At 44.9% G+C, this 16,615-nt stretch overlaps 1 protein-coding gene across 1 annotated transcript in view; it reads left to right on the plus strand.

Annotated features, from left to right (window-relative positions):
- LOC141085009 (uncharacterized) overlaps nucleotides 1-16,615 on the plus strand; it is a 77,841-nt gene that overhangs the window by 20,391 nt on the left and 40,835 nt on the right. The window lies entirely within an intron of this gene.

The following is a 16,615-nucleotide window of genomic DNA, read 5'->3' on the forward strand; positions in this document are numbered from 1 at the left end:
GCTTGAGTTATATATATTTTTACAAACTTAAAGAAACAAATTATAACATAGACACAGCATTCTCTTGCCAAGAAGTTGCCCCCTTAGGTGAGATAAAGTAATTCGTGAATATATCACGCACTTTGGGGCCAGAGAGAGGTCTACGTTGAGGGATGATAGGTGGTCCGGCCTACGCAGAACACCATCAGAGGAGGAACAATCATGTATCCTGGTGAAGTTATGCAGAACAACACAGGCTTTGACAACTTCATTCACATTTTGCTCACTCAACTGAATGGCAGACTGGAGTACCCGCCATTTGGCACAAAGAATCCCAAAGGTACACTCCACCAGTCGCCTAGCACGTGATAGGCGCAAGTTAAAAATTCTGCGCCTGTGGTCAAGGTTGCGCCGGGGATATGGCCTCATGACATTGCGTGATAACTGAAAGGCCTCATCTGCCACAAGGACATAAGGGACTGATTGTTCGGGGGAGCCTGGTAGCTGGCATGGTGGTGGTAGATCCAACTGGTTGGTGCGTAGCCGCCGACCCATTATGGAAGTATTGAAGACTCTAGAGTCTCCCGTCCTTCCATAGGCCCCAATGTCAACAATTATAAACTTGTATTGAGGGTCTACCAGAGCCAACAATACAATAGAAAAGTATTGTTTATAATTGAAGAATTGGGAGCCTGAGTTCGGCGGCTTACGCACCCTGATATGTTTGCCATCCAGGGCCCCAATACAATTTAGAAACTGGCAGTCCTCCTCAAAGTCCCTTGAAATCCTTAACCAGTCTTCCATCCTGGGCTCGGGTAGGACAACCTGATGGAGTCTTGTCCAGATTTGTGCACATGTAGACCTCACTATGCCTGAAATGGTGGACTTTCCAATGAGAAACTCATGGTGGAGGGCGGCATAAGACAGGCCAGTGGACAGGAAGCTGTAGAACAACAGAAATAGTACATTTTAGAATGGCTAAAGTAAAAAAAAATCAGTTACATGCCGACCAAAGTTGTTAGGAAATGAGAGAGAACAACACACACATATTTGGTGGCACAATGACTAAGTGATATGCAGGACATATTATATGTAACATTCTGCTGTGTCAGGTGAAACATATTTTGAGTAAGTTGAGGGTATTAAACTTTGTCCAAGAAGGCCAAAAAACATAAATTAACACACACATTATGAACATAGAGAATGTGGTTGTGTAGTACATACCGTATTGTGAGTAGAAGCGCTCCTCTGCAGATATCGCTTTGCGCATCCTTGTGTCCTGAAAGGTTATCCCAGGGCGCACTGTCTCCAAGAGGCGATCAAATGTGGCAATGCTCATTCGACAGTACTGGTAAAATTTCTCCGGATGCTCCCGCAGAGACGAATAGAGGCGGTGAAAATGACCTCTTGTGAGTCGTTGCCTCAAAAGTGGATGGACCCACATGCGTCTCCTCCTCCGCGGATCCACTTTCACAGGATATGGTTGGCCAAAGCGCCGTGACAAAAGCCAGTTAAAGAGAACCTGCTCAGTTGTATTGAATCTCAGACCCTCTGCCATGCTGCACAAAGAACACCAACACACCTCGTGAAAGCAAGGTGCCAAATGTACAGAATGTAGGCAGCCACCTGTTTCTGAGTGTCTAAATAGGTTGCAGGCTAATGATTTAAATTGTTTGCAGGCCTGAAAACCGTTAAATGTCCATTTTGCAAGGCCGCGAGAAAATCTCGCCATACGGATTGCATACGGATGCCACACGGATTACATACGGATGCACACATGCACAAAATACGCGACCCCACCTTGCTTACGGATGACCTATGGAGCACTATTTAGTGGTCATTCATCCATATTACGCCTGTAATCTACGGAGCGTATTTTGCGCAGGTTAGTGTGACTCCAGCCTTAAGGCGTGTTTCTACAGCGTTAGGTCACACTAAATGTGTCCAGAAGAACCTATTGCTCTGCGTGTTGAGGAAATTGAGGGTCCCCCGCCTCACCGCAAATTATCCGTTATTTACTTCAAGTATTTTTCTGCATGTACCGTGACCAGCTGAGGAAATGAATACGGGATTTCAGGTCTGTACATATTGCCATATATTCCCTCTTCTGCCTTTATGCCACCAAGAGAATTTGAACTTCTTATAATTAGCTGCAAGTGCTGCTCCTAACTAATACAGGTTCTTACAGCTCCAGAACCTCAATTCTGTGTCAGAATCCAATCCGGAACTGTATTGGCCGTGGACTCCCCAGGTGAACTGTAAACCATTACTTCATGTTATATTTCCCGTTCTGCTGAAGTAAAGCAGCAGTTATCCCCGAGACCAGTTGTCTGTGGTTATTCTATCGGCTGTGGACACTGCGTGGGGGTGGATAACAGTGAACAGAATGGCCCCATACCAGGGCTGTTGCATGTACTGTATATTATAAATATGTTTATTTTAAGATATTAGTTTGAATATTATTGATATATTTGTATCACTTCTGTCATCCTCGTGTCCGTTTTTACCATCAGTGTGTCATCCGTGTGTCCGTTTTTACCATCAGTGTGTTATCCGTGTGTCTGTTTTTACCATCAGTGTGCCATTCGTGTGTCCGTTTTTACCATCAGTGTGTCATCCATGTGTTCAATTTTACCATCAGTGTGTTATCCGTGTGTCCGTTTTTACCATCAGTGTGTTATCCGTGTGTCCGTTTTTACCATCAGTGTGTCATTCGTGTGTCCGTTTTTACCATCAGTGTGTCATCCATGTGTTCAATTTTACCATCAGTGTGTCATTCGTGTGTCCGTTATTACCATCAGTGTGTCCACTTTTAGCATCAGTGTGTCATGCTGGTGTCCATTTTTACCATCAGTGTGTCATTCGTGTGTCCGGTTTTACCATCAGTGTGTCATGCTTGTGTCCATTTTTACAATCAGTGTGTAATCCATGTGTCCGTTTTTGCCATCAGAGTGTCATCCGTGTGTCCAGTTTTACCATCAGTGTGTCATCCGTGTGTCTGTTTTTAACATCAGTGTGTCATCCATGTGTCCGATTTTACCATCAGTGTGTCATCCGTGTGTCCGTTTTTGCCATCAGAGTGTCATCCGTGTGTCCGTTTTTACCATCAGTGTGTCATCCGTGTGTCTGTTTTTACCATCAGTGTGTTATCTGTGTCCGTTTTTACCATCAGTGTGTCATTCGTGTGTCCGTTTTTACCATCAGTGTGTCATCCGTATGTTCGATTTTACCATCAGTGTGTCATTCGTGTGTCCGTTATTACCATCAGTGGGTCCATTTTTACCATCAGTGTGTCATGCTTGTGTCCATTTTTACCATCAGTGTGTCATCCGTGTGTCCGGTTTAACCATCAGTGTGTCATCCGTGTGTCCGTTATTACCATCAGTGTGTCCATTTTTACCATCAGTGTGTCATCCATGTGTCCGATTTTACCATCAGTGTGTCACCCGTGTGTCCGTTTTTGCCATCAGAGTGTCATCCGTGTGTTCAGTTTTACCATCAGTGTGTCATCCGTGTGTCCGGTTTTACCATCAGTGTGTCATCCATGTGTCCGTTTTTACCATCAGTGTGTCATCAGTGTGTACGGTTTTACCATCAGTGTGTCATCCGTGTGTCCGTTTTTACCATCACTGTGTCATCCATGTGTCCGATTTTACCATCAGTGTGTCATCCGTGTGTCCGATTTTACCATCAGTGTGTCATCCGTGTGTCCGATTTTACCATCAGTGTGTCATCCGTGTGTCCGATTTTACCATCAGTGTGTCATCCGTGTTTCCGTTTTTGACATCAGTGTGTCATCCGTGTGTCCGATTTTACCATCAGTGTGTCATCTGTGTGTCCGTTTTTACCATCAGTGTCTCATCCGTGTGTCCGATTTTACCATCAATGTGTCATCCGTGTGTCCGTTTTTACCATCAGTGTGTTATCCGTGTGCCTGTTTTTACCATCAGTGTGTCATCCGTGTTTCTGTTTTTACCATCAGTGTGTCATCCGTGTGTCCGTTTTTACCATCAGTGTGTGATCAGTGTGTCCGGTTTTACCATCAGTGTGTCATCCGTGTGTCCGTTTTTACCATCAGTGTGTCATTCGTGTGTCTGCTTTTACCATGAGTGTGTCATCCGTGTTTCTGTTTTTACCATCAGTGTGTCATCCGTGTGTCCGCTTTTACCATCAGTGTGTCATCCGTTGGTCCGGTTTTACCATCAGTGTGTCATCCATGTGTCTGATATTACCATCAGTGTGCCATCCGTGTGTCCGTTTTTGCCATCAGTGTGTCATCTGTGTGTCCGATATTACCATCAGTGTGTCACCCGTGTGTCCGATTTTACCATCAATGTGTCATCCGTGTGTCTGTTTTTACCATCAGTGTGTCATCCGTGTTTCTGTTTTTACCATCAGTGTGTCATCCGTGTGTACGTTTTTGCCATCAGTGTGTCATCCGTGTGTCCGGTTTTACCATCAGTGTGTCATCAATGTGTCCGATTTTACCATCAGTGTGTCATCCGTGTGTCCGATTTTACCATCAGTGTGTCATCTGTGTCCATTTTTACCATCAGTGTGTCATCCGTGTGTCCGTTTTTACCATCAGTGTGTTATCCATGTGTCTGTTTTTACCATCAGTGTGTCATCCGTGTGTCCGTTTTTACCATCAGTGTGTCATCCGTGTGTCCGTTTTTACCATCAGTGTGTCATCAGTGTGTCCGGTTTTACCATCAGTGTGTCATCCGTGTGTCCGGTTTTACCATCAGTGTGTCATCCGTGTGTCCGTTATTACCATCAGAGTGTCATCCGTGTGTTCAGTTTTACCATCAGTGTGTCATCCGTGTGTCCGGTTTTACCATCAGTGTGTCATCCGTGTGTCCGTTTTTGCCATCAGTGTGTCATCCGTGTGTCCGTTTTTACCATCACTGTGTCATCCATGTGTCCGATTTTACCATCAGTGTGTCACCCGTGTGTCCGATTTTACCATCAGTGTGTCATCCGTGTGTCCGATTTTACAATCAGTGTGTCATCCGTGTGTCCGTTTTTACCATCAGTGTGTCATCCGTGTGTCCGTTTTTACCATCAGTGTGTCATCCGTGTGTCCGTTTTTACCATCAGTGTGTCATCAGTGTGTCCGGTTTTACCATCAGTGTGTCATCCGTGTGTCCGGTTTTACCATCAGTGTGTCATCCGTGTGTCCGTTATTACCATCAGAGTGTCATCCGTGTGTTCAGTTTTACCATCAGTGTGTCATCCGTGTGTCCGGTTTTACCATCAGTGTGTCATCCGTGTGTCCGTTTTTGCCATCAGTGTGTCATCCGCGTGTCCGTTTTTACCATCACTGTGTCATCCATGTGTCCGATTTTACCATCAGTGTGTCACCCGTGTGTCCGATTTTACCATCAGTGTGTCATCCGTGTGTCCGATTTTACAATCAGTGTGTCATCCGTGTGTCCGTTTTTGCCATCAGTGTGTCATCCGTGTGTCCGATTTTACCATCAGTGTGTCATCCGTGTGTCCGTTTTTGCAATCACTGTGTCATCCATGTGTCCGATTTTACCATCAGTGTGTCATCCGTGTGTCCGTTTTTACCATCACTGTGTCATCCATGTGTCCGATTTTACCATCAGTGTGTCATCCATGTGTCCGATATTACCATCAGTGTGTCATCCGTGTGTCCGATTTTACCATCAGTGTGTCATCCGTGTGTCCGTTTTTGCCATCAGTGTGTCATCCGTGTGTCCGTTTTTGCCATCACTGTGTCATCCATGTGTCCGATTTTACCATCAGTGTGTCATCCATGTGTCCGATTTTACCATCAGTGTGTCATCCGTGTGTCCGTTTTTACCATCACTGTGTCATCCATGTGTCCGATTTTACCATCAGTGTGTCATCCATGTGTCCGATTTTACCATCAGTGTGTCATCCGTGTGTCCGTTTTTACCATCACTGTGTCATCCATGTGTCCGATTTTACCATCAGTGTGTCATCCATGTGTCCGATTTTACCATCAGTGTGTCATCCGTGTGTCCGTTTTTACCATCACTGTGTCATCCATGTGTCCGATTTTACCATCAGTGTGTCACCCGTGTGTCCGATTTTACCATCAGTGTGTCATCCGTGTGTCCGATTTTACAATCAGTGTGTCATCCGTGTGTCCGTTTTTGCCATCAGTGTGTCATCCGTGTGTCCGATATTACCATCAGTGTGTCATCCGTGTGTCTGATTTTACCATCAGTGTGTCATCCATGTGTCCGATTTTACCATCAGTGTGTCATCCGTGTGTCCGTTTTTACCATCACTGTGTCATCCATGTGTCCGATTTTACCATCAGTGTGTCATCCATGTGTCCGATTTTACCATCAGTGTGTCATCCGTGTGTCCGTTTTTACCATCACTGTGTCATCCATGTGTCCGATTTTACCATCAGTGTGTCACCCGTGTGTCCGATTTTACCATCAGTGTGTCATCCGTGTGTCCGATTTTACAATCAGTGTGTCATCCGTGTGTCCGTTTTTGCCATCAGTGTGTCATCCGTGTGTCCGATATTACCATCAGTGTGTCATCCGTGTGTCTGATTTTACCATCAGTGTGTCATCCATGTGTCCGATTTTACCATCAGTGTGTCATCCGTGTGTCCGTTTTTACCATCACTGTGTCATCCATGTGTCCGATTTTACCATCAGTGTGTCATCCGTGTGTCCGATTTTACCATCAGTGTGTCATCCGTGTGTCCGTTTTTACCATCACTGTGTCATCCATGTGTCCGATTTTACCATCAGTGTGTCATCCATGTGTCCGATATTACCATCAGTGTGTCATCCGTGTGTCCGATTTTACCATCAGTGTGTCATCCGTGTGTCTGTTTTTGCCATCAGTGTGTCATCCGTGTGTCCGTTTTTGCCATCACTGTGTCATCCATGTGTCCGATTTTACCATCAGTGTGTCATCCGCGTGTCCGTTTTTACCATCACTGTGTCATCCATGTGTCCGATTTTACCATCAGTGTGTCATCCGCGTGTCCGTTTTTACCATCACTGTGTCATCCGTGTGTCCGATATTACCATCAGTGTGTCATCCGTGTGTCCGATTTTACCATCAGTGTGTCATCCGTGTGTCCGTTTTTGCAATCACTGTGTCATCCATGTGTCCGATTTTACCATCAGTGTGTCATCCGTGTGTCCGTTTTTACCATCACTGTGTCATCCATGTGTCCGATATTACCATCAGTGTGTCATCCGTGTGTCCGATTTTACCATCAGTGTGTAATCCGTGTGTCCGTTTTTACCATCACTGTGTCATCCATGTGTCCGATTTTACCATCAGTGTGTCATCCATGTGTCCGATATTACCATCAGTGTGTCATCCGTGTGTCCGATTTTACCATCAGTGTGTAATCCGTGTGTCCGTTTTTACCATCACTGTGTCATCCATGTGTCCGATTTTACCATCAGTGTGTCATCCATGTGTCCGATATTACCATCAGTGTGTCATCCGTGTGTCCGATATTACCATCAGTGTGTCATCCGTGTGTCCGATTTTACCATCAATGTGTCATCCGTGTTTCCGTTTTTAACATCAGTGTGTCATCAGTGTTTCCAATTTACCATCAGTGTGTCATCCGTGTGTCCGTTTTTACCATCAGTGTGTCATCCATGTGTTCAATTTTACCATCAGTGTGTCATTCGTGTGTCCGTTTTTACCATCAGTGTGTTATCCGTGTGTCTATTTTTACCATCAGTGTGTCATTCGTGTGTCCGTTTTTACCATCAGTGTGTCATCCATGTGTTCATTTTTACCATCAGTGTGTTATCCGTGTGTCCGTTTTTACCATCAGTGTGCCATCAGTGTGTCCGTTTTTACCATCAGTGTGTCATCCATGTGTTCAATTTTACCATCAGTGTGTCATTCGTGTGTCCGTTATTACCATCAGTGTGTCATCCATGTGTTCAATTTTACCATCAGTGTGTCATTCGTGTGTCCGTTTTTACCATCAGTGTGTCATCCATGTGTTCAATTTTACCATCAGTGTGTCATTCGTGTGTCCGTTTTTACCATCAGTGTGTCATCCATGTGTTCAATTTTACCATCAGTGTGTCATTCGTGTGTCCGTTATTACCATCAGTGTGTCATCCATGTGTTCAATTTTACCATCAGTGTGTCATTCGTGTGTCCGTTATTACCATCAGTGTGTCATCCATGTGTTCATTTTTACCATCAGTGTGTTATCCGTGTGTCCGTTTTTACCATCAGTGTGTCATCCGTGTGTCCGTTTTTACCATCAGTGTGTAATCCATGTGTTCAATTTTACCATCAGTGTGTCATTCGTGTGTCCGTTTTTACCATCAGTGTGTCATCCATGTGTTCAATTTTACCATCAGTGTGTCATTCGTGTGTCCGTTTTTGCCATCAGTGTGTCATCCGTGTGTCCGTTTTTACCATCAGTGTGTTATCCGTGTGTCTATTTTTACCATCAGTGTGTCATTCGTGTGTCCGTTTTTACCATCAGTGTGTCATCCATGTGTTCAATTTTACCATCAGTGTGTCATTCGTGTGTCCGTTTTTACCATCAGTGTGTTATCCGTGTGTCTATTTTTACCATCAGTGTGTCATTCGTGTGTCCGTTTTTACCATCAGTGTGTCATCCATGTGTTCATTTTTACCATCAGTGTGTTATCCGTGTGTCCGTTTTTACCATCAGTGTGTCATCCATGTGTTCAATTTTACCATCAGTGTGTCATTCGTGTGTCCGTTATTACCATCAGTGTGTCATCCATGTGTTCATTTTTACCATCAGTGTGTTATCCGTGTGTCCGTTTTTACCATCAGTGTGTCATCCGTGTGTCCGTTTTTACCATCAGTGTGTCATCCATGTGTTCAATTTTACCATCAGTGTGTCATTCGTGTGTCCGTTATTACCATCAGTGTGTCATCCATGTGTTCAATTTTACCATCAGTGTGTCATTCGTGTGTCCGTTTTTACCATCAGTGTGTCATCCATGTGTTCAATTTTACCATCAGTGTGTCATTCGTGTGTCCGTTTTTACCATCAGTGTGTCATCCATGTGTTCAATTTTACCATCAGTGTGTCATTCGTGTGTCCGTTATTACCATCAGTGTGTCATCCATGTGTTCAATTTTACCATCAGTGTGTCATTCGTGTGTCCAGTTTTACCATCAGTGTGTCATCCGTGTGTCTGTTTTTAACATCAGTGTGTCATCCATGTGTCCGATTTTACCATCAGTGTGTCATCCGTGTGTCCGTTTTTGCCATCAGAGTGTCATCCGTGTGTCTGTTTTTACCATCAGTGTGTTATCTGTGTCCGTTTTTACCATCAGTGTGTCATTCGTGTGTCCGTTTTTACCATCAGTGTGTCATCCGTATGTTCGATTTTACCATCAGTGTGTCATTCGTGTGTCCGTTATTACCATCAGTGGGTCCATTTTTACCATCAGTGTGTCATGCTTGTGTCCATTTTTACCATCAGTGTGTCATCCGTGTGTCCGGTTTAACCATCAGTGTGTCATCCGTGTGTCCGTTATTACCATCAGTGTGTCCATTTTTACCATCAGTGTGTCATCCATGTGTCCGATTTTACCATCAGTGTGTCACCCGTGTGTCCGTTTTTGCCATCAGAGTGTCATCCGTGTGTTCAGTTTTACCATCAGTGTGTCATCCGTGTGTCCGGTTTTACCATCAGTGGGTCATCCGTGTGTCCGTTTTTACCATCAGTGTGTCATCAGTGTGTACGGTTTTACCATCAGTGTGTCATCCGTGTGTCCGATTTTACCATCAGTGTGTCATCCGTGTGTCCGATTTTACCATCAGTGTGTCATCCGTGTGTCCGTTTTTGCCATCAGTGTGTCATCCGTGTGTCCGATTTTACCATCAGTGTGTCATCCGTGTTTCCGTTTTTGACATCAGTGTGTCATCCGTGTGTCCGATTTTACCATCAGTGTGTCATCTGTGTGTCCGTTTTTACCATCAGTGTCTCATCCGTGTGTCCGATTTTACCATCAATGTGTCATCCGTGTGTCCGTTTTTACCATCAGTGTGTTATCCGTGTGCCTGTTTTTACCATCAGTGTGTCATCCGTGTTTCTGTTTTTACCATCAGTGTGTCATCCGTGTGTCCGTTTTTACCATCAGTGTGTGATCAGTGTGTCCGGTTTTACCATCAGTGTGTCATCCGTGTGTCCGTTTTTACCATCAGTGTGTCATTCGTGTGTCTGCTTTTACCATGAGTGTGTCATCCGTGTTTCTGTTTTTACCATCAGTGTGTCATCCGTGTGTCCGCTTTTACCATCAGTGTGTCATCCGTGTGTCCGGTTTTACCATCCGTGTGTCATCCATGTGTCTGATTTTACCATCAGTGTGCCATCCGTGTGTCCGTTTTTGCCATCAGTGTGTCATCTGTGTGTCCGATATTACCATCAGTGTGTCACCCGTGTGTCCGATTTTACCATCAATGTGTCATCCGTGTGTCTGTTTTTACCATCAGTGTGTCATCTGTGTGTCTGTTTTTACCATGAGTGTGTCATCCGTGTTTCTGTTTTTACCATCAGTGTGTCATCCGTGTGTCCGGTTTTACCATCAGTGTGTCATCAATGTGTCCGATTTTACCATCAGTGTGTCATCCGTGTGTCCGATTTTACCATCAGTGTGTCATCTGTGTCCATTTTTACCATCAGTGTGTCATCCGTGTGTCCGTTTTTACCATCAGTGTGTTATCCATGTGTCTGTTTTTACCATCAGTGTGTCATCCGTGTGTCCGTTTTTACCATCAGTGTGTCATCCGTGTGTCCGTTTTTACCATCAGTGTGTCATCAGTGTGTCCGGTTTTACCATCAGTGTGTCATCCGTGTGTCCGGTTTTACCATCAGTGTGTCATCCGTGTGTCCGTTATTACCATCAGAGTGTCATCCGTGTGTTCAGTTTTACCATCAGTGTGTCATCCGTGTGTCCGGTTTTACCATCAGTGTGTCATCCGTGTGTCCGTTTTTGCCATCACTGTGTCATCCATGTGTCCGATTTTACCATCAGTGTGTCATCCGCGTGTCCGTTTTTACCATCACTGTGTCATCCATGTGTCCGATTTTACCATCAGTGTGTCACCCGTGTGTCCGATTTTACCATCAGTGTGTCATCCGTGTGTCCGATTTTACAATCAGTGTGTCATCCGTGTGTCCGTTTTTGCCATCAGTGTGTCATCCGTGTGTCCGATTTTACCATCAGTGTGTCATCCGTGTGTCCGTTTTTGCAATCACTGTGTCATCCATGTGTCCGATTTTACCATCAGTGTGTCATCCGTGTGTCCGTTTTTACCATCACTGTGTCATCCATGTGTCCGATTTTACCATCAGTGTGTCACCCGTGTGTCCGATTTTACCATCATTGTGTCATCCGTGTGTCCGATTTTACAATCAGTGTGTCATCCGTGTGTCCGTTTTTGCCATCAGTGTGTCATCCGTGTGTCCGATTTTACCATCAGTGTGTCATCCGTGTGTCCGTTTTTACCATCACTGTGTCATCCATGTGTCCGATATTACCATCAGTGTGTCATCCGTGTGTCCGATTTTACCATCAGTGTGTCATCCGTGTGTCCGTTTTTGCCATCAGTGTGTCATCCGTGTGTCCGTTTTTGCCATCACTGTGTCATCCATGTGTCCGATTTTACCATCAGTGTGTCATCCGCGTGTCCGTTTTTACCATCACTGTGTCATCCATGTGTCCGATTTTACCATCAGTGTGTCACCCGTGTGTCCGATTTTACCATCAGTGTGTCATCCGTGTGTCCGATTTTACAATCAGTGTGTCATCCGTGTGTCCGTTTTTGCCATCAGTGTGTCATCCGTGTGTCCGATATTACCATCAGTGTGTCATCCGTGTGTCTGATTTTACCATCAGTGTGTCATCCGTGTGTCCGTTTTTGCAATCACTGTGTCATCCATGTGTCCGATTTTACCATCAGTGTGTCATCCGTGTGTCCGTTTTTACCATCACTGTGTCATCCATGTGTCCGATTTTACCATCAGTGTGTCATCCATGTGTCCGATATTACCATCAGTGTGTCATCCGTGTGTCCGATTTTACCATCAGTGTGTCATCCGTGTGTCCGTTTTTACCATCACTGTGTCATCCATGTGTCCGATTTTACCATCAGTGTGTCATCCATGTGTCCGATATTACCATCAGTGTGTCATCCGTGTGTCCGATTTTACCATCAGTGTGTCATCCGTGTGTCCGTTTTTGCCATCAGTGTGTCATCCGTGTGTCCGTTTTTGCCATCACTGTGTCATCCATGTGTCCGATTTTACCATCAGTGTGTCATCCGCGTGTCCGTTTTTACCATCACTGTGTCATCCATGTGTCCGAGTTTACCATCAGTGTGTCATCCGTGTGTCCGATATTACCATCAGTGTGTCATCCGTGTGTCCGATTTTACCATCAGTGTGTCATCCGTGTGTCCGTTTTTGCAATCACTGTGTCATCCATGTGTCCGATTTTACCATCAGTGTGTCATCCGTGTGTCCGTTTTTACCATCACTGTGTCATCCATGTGTCCGATTTTACCATCAGTGTGTCATCCATGTGTCCGATATTACCATCAGTGTGTCATCCGTGTGTCCGATTTTACCATCAGTGTGTAATCCGTGTGTCCGTTTTTACCATCACTGTGTCATCCATGTGTCCGATTTTACCATCAGTGTGTCATCCGTGTGTCCGATATTACCATCAGTGTGTCATCCGTGTTTCCGTTTTTAACATCAGTGTGTCATCCGTGTGTCCGTTTTTGCCATCAGAGTGTCATCCGTGTGTTCAGTTTTACCATCAGTGTGTCATCCGTGTGTTCAGTTTTACCATCAGTGTGTCATCCATGTGTCCGATTTTACCATCAGTGTGTCATCCGTGTGTCCGATTTTACCATCAGTGTGTAATCCGTGTGTCCGTTTTTACCATCACTGTGTCATCCATGTGTCCGATTTTACCATCAGTGTGTCATCCGTGTTTCCGTTTTTAACATCAGTGTGTCATCCGTGTGTCCGTTTTTGCCATCAGAGTGTCATCCGTGTGTTCAGTTTTACCATCAGTGTGTCATCCGTGTGTTCAGTTTTACCATCAGTGTGTCATCCGTGTGTTCGGTTTTACCATCAGTGTGTCATCCGTGTGTCCGTTTTTGCCATCAGTGTGTCATCCGTGTGTCCGATATTACCATCAGTGTGTCATCCGTGTGTCCGATTTTACCATCAATGTGTCATCCGTGTGTCCCTTTTTACCATCAGTGTGTCATCTGTGTGTCTGTTTTTACCATGAGTGTGTGTTCCGTGTTTCTGTTTTTACCATCAGTGTGTCATCCGTGTGTCCGTTTTTACCATCACTGTGTCATCCGTGTGTCCGATTTTACCATCAGTGTTGTCATCCGTGTGTCAGTTTTTACCATCAGTGTGTTATCCATATGTCTGTTTTTACCATGAGTGTGTCATCCGTGTTTCTGTTTTTACCATCAGTGTGTGATCAGTGTGTCCGGTTTTACCATCAGTGTGTCATCCATGTGTCCGTTTATGCCATCAGTGTGTCATCCGTGTGTCCGATATTACCATCAGTGTGTCATCCATGTGTTCAATTTTACCATCAGTGTGTCATCCATGTGTCCGTTTATGCCATCAGTGTGTCATCCGTGTGTCCGATATTACCATCAGTGTGTCATCCATGTGTTCAATTTTACCATCAGTGTGTCATTCGTGTGTCCGTTATTACCATCAGTGTGTCCATTTTTACCATCAGTGTGTCATTCGTGTGTCCGGTTTTACCATCAGTGTGTCATGCTTGTGTCCATTTTTACAATCAGTGTGTAATCCATGTGTCCGTTTTTGCCATCAGAGTGTCATCCGTGTGTCCAGTTTTACCATCAGTGTGTCATCCGTGTGTCTGTTTTTAACATCAGTGTGTCATCCATGTGTCCGATTTTAACATCAGTGTGTCATCCGTGTGTCCGTTTTTGCCATCAGAGTGTCATCCGTGTGTCCGTTTTTACCATCAGTGTGTCATCCGTGTGTCTGTTTTTACCATCAGTGTGTTATATGTGTCCGTTTTTACCATCAGTGTGTCATTCGTGTGTCCGTTTTTACCATCAGTGTGTCATTCGTGTGTTCGATTTTACCATCAGTGTGTCATCCGTGTGTTCGATTTTACCATCAGTGTGTCATTCGTGTGTCCGTTATTACCATCAGTGGGTCCATTTTTACCATCAGTGTGTCATGCTTGTGTCCATTTTTACCATCAGTGTGTCATCCGTGTGTCCGGTTTAACCATCAGTGTGTCATCCGTGTGTCCATTATTACCATCAGTGTGTCCATTTTTACCATCAGTGTGTCATCCGTGTGTCCGTTTTTGCCATCAGAGTGTCATCCGTGTGTTCAGTTTTACCATCAGTGTGTCATCCGTGTCTCCGGTTTTACCATCAGTGTGTCATCAGTGTGTCCGGTTTTACCATCAGTGTGTCATCCGTGTGTCCGTTTTTACCATCACTGTGTCATCCATGTGTCTGATTTTACCATCAGTGTGTCATCCGTGTGTCCGATTTTACCATCAGTGTGTCATCCGTGTGTCCGTTTTTGCCATCAGTGTGTCCATTTTTACCATCAGTGTGTCATCCATGTGTCCGATTTTACCATCAGTGTGTCACCCGTGTGTCCGTTTTTGCCATCAGAGTGTCATCCGTGTGTTCAGTTTTACCATCAGTGTGTCATCCGTGTCTCCGGTTTTACCATCAGTGTGTCATCCGTGTGTCCGTTTTTACCATCAGTGTGTCATCAGTGTGTCCGGTTTTACCATCAGTGTGTCATCCGTGTGTCCGTTTTTACCATCACTGTGTCATCCATGTGTCCGATTTTACCATCAGTGTGTCATCCGTGTGTCCGTTTTTGCCATCAGTGTGTCATTCATGTGTCCGATTTTACCATCAGTGTGTCATCCGTGTGTCCGATTTTACCATCAGTATGTCATCCGTGTGTCCGTTTTTGCCATCAGTGTGTCATTCATGTGTCCGATTTTACCATCAGTGTGTCATCCGTGTGTCCGATTTTACCATCAGTGTGTCATCCGTGTTTCCGTTTTTGACATCAGTGTGTCATCCGTGTGTCTGATTTTACCATCAATGTGTCATCCATGTGTCCGTTTTTACCATCAGTGTGTTATCCGTGTGCCTGTTTTTACCATCAGTGTGTCATCCGTGTTTCTTTTTTTACCATCAGTGTGTCATCCGTGTGTCCGTTTTTACCATCAGTGTGTGATCAGTGTGTCCGGTTTTACCATCAGTGTGTCATCCGTGTGTCCGTTTTTACCATCAGTGTGTGATCAGTGTGTCCGGTTTTACCATCAGTGTGTCATCCATGTGTCCGTTTTTACCATCAGTGTGTTATCCGTGTGCCTGTTTTTACCATCAGTGTGTCATCCGTGTTTCTTTTTTTACCATCAGTGTGTCATCCGTGTGTCCGTTTTTACCATCAGTGTGTGATCAGTGTGTCCGGTTTTACCATCAGTGTGTCACCCGTGTGTCCGATTTTACCATCAGTGTGTCATCCGTGTTTCCGTTTTTGACATCAGTGTGTCATCCGTGTGTCCGATTTTACCATCAGTGTGTCATCTGTGTGTCCGTTTTTACCATCAGTGTCTCATCCGTGTGTCCGATTTTACCATCAATGTGTCATCCGTGTGTCCGTTTTTACCATCAGTGTGTTATCCGTGTGCCTGTTTTTACCATCAGTGTGTCATCCGTGTTTCTGTTTTTACCATCAGTGTGTCATCCGTGTGTCCGTTTTTACCATCAGTGTGTGATCAGTGTGTCCGGTTTTACCATCAGTGTGTCATCCGTGTGTCCGTTTTTACCATCAGTGTGTCATTCGTGTGTCTGCTTTTACCATGAGTGTGTCATCCGTGTTTCTGTTTATACCATCAGTGTGTCATCCGTGTGTCCGCTTTTACCATCAGTGTGTCATCCGTGTGTCCGGTTTTACCATCCGTGTGTCATCCATGTGTCTGATTTTACCATCAGTGTGCCATCCGTGTGTCCGTTTTTGCCATCAGTGTGTCATCTGTGTGTCCGATATTACCATCAGTGTGTCACCCGTGTGTCCGATTTTACCATCAATGTGTCATCCGTGTGTCTGTTTTTACCATCAGTGTGTCATCTGTGTGTCTGTTTTTACCATGAGTGTGTCATCCGTGTTTCTGTTTTTACCATCAGTGTGTCATCCGTGTGTCCGGTTTTACCATCAGTGTGTCATCAATGTGTCCGATTTTACCATCAGTGTGTCATCCGTGTGTCCGATTTTACCATCAGTGTGTCATCTGTGTCCATTTTTACCATCAGTGTGTCATCCGTGTGTCCGATTTTACCATCAGTGTGTTATCCATGTGTCTGTTTTTACCATCAGTGTGTCATCCGTGTGTCCGTTTTTACCATCAGTGTGTCATCCGTGTGTCCATTTTTACCATCAGTGTGTCATCAGTGTGTCCGGTTTTACCATCAGTGTGTCATCCGTGTGTCCGGTTTTACCATCAGTGTGTCATCCGTGTGTCCGTTATTACCATCAGAGTGTCATCCGTGTGTTCAGTTTTACCATCAGTGTGTCATCCGTGTGTCCGGTTTTAC

Source organism: Dendrobates tinctorius, unplaced genomic scaffold, assembly GCF_039654945.1.
Source record: "Dendrobates tinctorius isolate UK_male_01 unplaced genomic scaffold, ASM3965494v1 ptg000028l, whole genome shotgun sequence".
NCBI lineage: Eukaryota > Metazoa > Chordata > Amphibia > Anura > Dendrobatidae > Dendrobates > Dendrobates tinctorius.